This window comes from Nanorana parkeri, unplaced genomic scaffold (assembly GCF_000935625.1).
Source record: "Nanorana parkeri isolate BGI_ZX_2015 unplaced genomic scaffold, ASM93562v1 scaffold699, whole genome shotgun sequence".
Classification (NCBI taxonomy): domain Eukaryota; kingdom Metazoa; phylum Chordata; class Amphibia; order Anura; family Dicroglossidae; genus Nanorana; species Nanorana parkeri.
Genome location: NW_017306967.1, coordinates 237446 through 241639, shown reverse-complemented (window position 1 = coordinate 241639; position 4194 = coordinate 237446).

Below are 4194 nucleotides of genomic sequence, written 5' to 3'. Positions count from 1 at the left end.
ATGGCTTCCAGATGGGACTTAAACATGAAACGGAATTTTAAGCCGACTAGAACATCCTTGAAGGCAAACTATCAAAAAAAAAAAATCAATAATATTACATTAACCATACTATAACCATACATTTTTTGGCAAATTAAACATTACAATGGCATCTTCAAGAAAATAACTTGCCATATTTTAGGTCTATCAAGTTAAAGAAAATCATGGCATTACTTTGCCTGCCATTTTGGAATTGTCATGGTTGCCTAATAAGTTAAGAGACTGTAATGACCAAAACAGACAATTTTGAATTAAATCCACTATCTGCAACACACAATATGCACATTTGCATTGAAGGCCAAATTCACCTTTAGGGGACTGATTTGTTGCTGTTTTTTTGGGGGGTAATGGAAAAACATTTAAAATGACTCCTGGATGAAGGACCTTCTTTTACCTATGCTGTGGCTATAATAAGGTTTGCTTCACTTAATTCTAACCCAATGAATGAACCCAATGAAAAACAGCTATATTGTTTTTAAGTATGAGATCACCATAGCCAACACAGGATGTATGGAACACTACATTATATCTGGTACTCATTTACTTATCGAGTCTAGCAAATATGTGTTGGCATATATGCGAAGAGCTAAATGTTTACTAATCTGTCATTAGTTGTGACATAAGCTAAATATAGAAAAAAGTATGCACACTAAGCTCAATTGAGGGGATAGTTACCAGCACAGAAAATGTGAAAGTACTTTGTTAAGACTGCTTTAACACTTTAGAAATGTTACCAGTGGGAAACTGCTAACCTCCACTTCTCTAACAGGTGCCCTTTTATCCATTTGCCCAATTACTTAGTAGAAATACACACTATGCAGACCTCAGGTGTAAAAATTGAATCAGCTGATATGGGAAACGCTACTCACAGGCAGCTATTAAAAGAGGAAATTAACTCTGGAAGCTGTGCGCAAAAAAAAAAAAAAAGGCAGAGGGTAAAAGGGTACTAATCATTGCTTGCGGCGTCCCTGAAGGTTTCTCCATTATGGACGTACTATGCATTGTTTTGCACCATCTCTGTGTGGCGGAGGCCATCTTGATTGAGGCAGACTTTTGCTTCCTCACATCAGAGCCTTCAGCAAGTAGAACTGGGATTAGTACTGCAGTAAAATCACCAAACCTCACTCATAGGGGTTAGTTTAAATCAAAAGAAATTGGCTGTTCACTTTGCAAAGTGAAATTTTACAACATTCCCTATGCTAAGGGAAACTTCCCCTGCAAAGTCCAAATTCCCTTGCAAAGAATACCCAACAACATGCAAGGAAAATAAGGATTTTTGCTTGCACATAATTGGGTGATAGAAGTCATCAGAGCTTCACCTCACTCACTAAAGGTAAGTGGCAACTTCCCCTGCAGAGCACACATTCCCTTGCAAAGTGAACAGCCTATTTGCCTTCAGTGAATCAACTCCAAAATCTCCCGAGACTAATAGTATGAGGCAGCAGTGCCTTAGGTCTCACACTGCAGATATACAGCTATGAGGCTGTAGACACAGGAGTGCCTGGGCATCCTCACATACCAGAAGATGCACGGCTATTTTTCAGGAGAAATTGCGACAAATAGTACATTTTTCACGGTACAGCTTAGGCACATTTAACATTTCTAGATGTTCTCTATAACATAGCTAATATTTACTTTTTGAATTAAGTTCCACTTCATGAGCCTTGCTTCCACTGGCTAAGAGAAGAATCTAATGATTTATTATGGGCAACCTCTTTTTCCACTCTTTCATATCCTCCAATAATTATATGCACAGGGCTGTAAATAATCCAACAAAATGATTGCTTACAAACGCTAGGCGGTATCTTTTTTCAAACAAAGGGGCAGAACATGCACAAACTGAAGCGAGAGGATCATTAGGAGACCAGATTTTGTCTAAAGTTTCTCGTTCACAGCAGAGTAAACAAAGTGTGTGGGAGCTACTTGAATTAGATGAATAATAATATAATTGGCAATTACATTGAACAACACTGCTGCTCATGTTGGCATTACTGCGATTGGCAACCTTCATGATTCTGCTGTGAACTGTCCTGAGAGGTCACGTAATTCAAGTAGTAGTGATGGGATGTATAACACATTGAATGCTTTCTGGACCATCTAGATGTGCCACCATTTCAATAGATTCAGCAATCCAATTCAAACCATCTTGAGCCACTAGTAATAGTGGAGGCACTACTGGCAGAGAAATGGATTACTAGTCTTCAAATTATGGTTCAACTCACAAAATGCTACTCTCCATTTTAAAGTGGAACTGTGGCCTTATAAAAAATAAATAAATTGCATAATATGTCTCTTCTGCAATAAAGGATTATCACCTCCCTCATCACAATCTACTTTTCAGTTTACAATTCCAAGATATGCAGTGCCGGGATGAATTAACTCCTGTGCACATGGAAAGGAGTTATGTCATCCCATGCCAGTCAATCAAGATGGCCGACGACTCTGCACCCGGAAGAAGCCAAAGAGAAGATGTCGGCACTGGCGAGGGAGCTAGCAGATGTTACATTGCTGGAGTAAAAGGTGAATATTTAAGGACTTTAGTTCCACTTTAAATATAGAAACAGCAGTATGAAACTTAATATGGATGCTTTTAGAGAGAACAGTGGAATTTTATAGTTTGGAATTATTTGGCCACAGCATACAATTAAAATTATGGGATTTTTTTTTTTTTTGGACTAGAGTGGCAATAATTACCTCCATATAGTATTAACAGTTGTGTCCCTGTTGCAGAGATTTCTCCTCTCTTCCTGCCATTTGTCATAGAGGCGGAAGTGATGGGAAATATTTCCAAAGGAAATGCAAACTACAATAAAAAGTACTTTTTCTTCAGTAGCAAATCGAAATGATTTGAATGTTTGTCAGGTTTATTTGTAGTTAATGTGCCCACCGGGGATATTTCTCCTTTTTTCAGGTTCCAGTGACATGCTGTGTTGCCAGGCAGTGACAGGAAATGAAGAAAAATATCCTCAACAGGGACACAGACTGCAATAAAAACCTAAAAGATGTTCTGACTATCCCCAATTCTGCTGGAAACAAACACTGGAAATAGGAATGGTTTCTGTTGGAAACATTTCCCCTCTCCTCAGCATTTATGGCTCTGCCACAAAAAGGTTTATCTTTCTTGCTACTCTCAAGACTCATCTACAGATTAACTTTTGGTATTACTCATATACAAACATAATTGAAAACTAATTTTACTCAGACATATTTATTGCTGAGAAGGACCGGACACAGTCTCTGTTACACTATTAGGGCTCATTCCCATGCAAATACAGACGTATGGGCATAGAGGGAAAAAAAAGTTTGCATTTGAGGCGTCCGGGAGCCCCAGGTGCAGCGTTTTTCGTGTCTATAGGATTCCAAGGACAGAATACGCAAATACCGGCATTTACATGTGCATGAGCACAAGTTCCTGAATGCACAATCTGTGAATTCCTTAACAAATGAATGTTTTTTGGGGGCTATAGGTTGCTACAATAGTTTTTGAACAAGAATATATTAATAAGATTGACATGTAATACAATATGAATGGGCTGGAAGGAGTATAATATACACATAATTTCATTCAGTAAGGCTCTGTAAAGTGCTGTGGCAACGTGCAATAACCCACAGTACCCAACTAAATTTAAAGTACATCTCTGAACATGCTATAGACATTCAAAAATGTACACATTTTTAACAAGCAGTAGATACGTTTTCAAACAAGCCCTCATTGACCTTGGAAGCTGAAGCACTGTGGAGAAATTCATCATCAGAGGCACTGAAATTGCAGCTCATCTACCCGTGCAAACTTTGGCAGTGGGGAGCTGGCAGCCTGCCAGCCTTCTAATGTAAACAAACAGCAGGCGCTCTTCACTGTTCAGAAACTGACTACAACCTGACTTTAGTCTGTGTTGTGATCTTTGAGGGCTTGTTTACACCACTTACTGTATTGCATACTTAACTCCCCCTGCGTTCTGGGGCGGGAGTGGGCATGGCAGTGCATTGAAGTAAATGGCCCCACAGCTATGACCCCAGAGCGATCGCCTGCACCAGAACGTGTGGCACAACAATGCCTGCAGTCCAGTGTGATCACTATTTTTTGTGATCGCACCACAGGCATTCAACCACCACCACGCCCCCCTTCCATCCCAGAACGCAGGGGGGGGGGGGGGG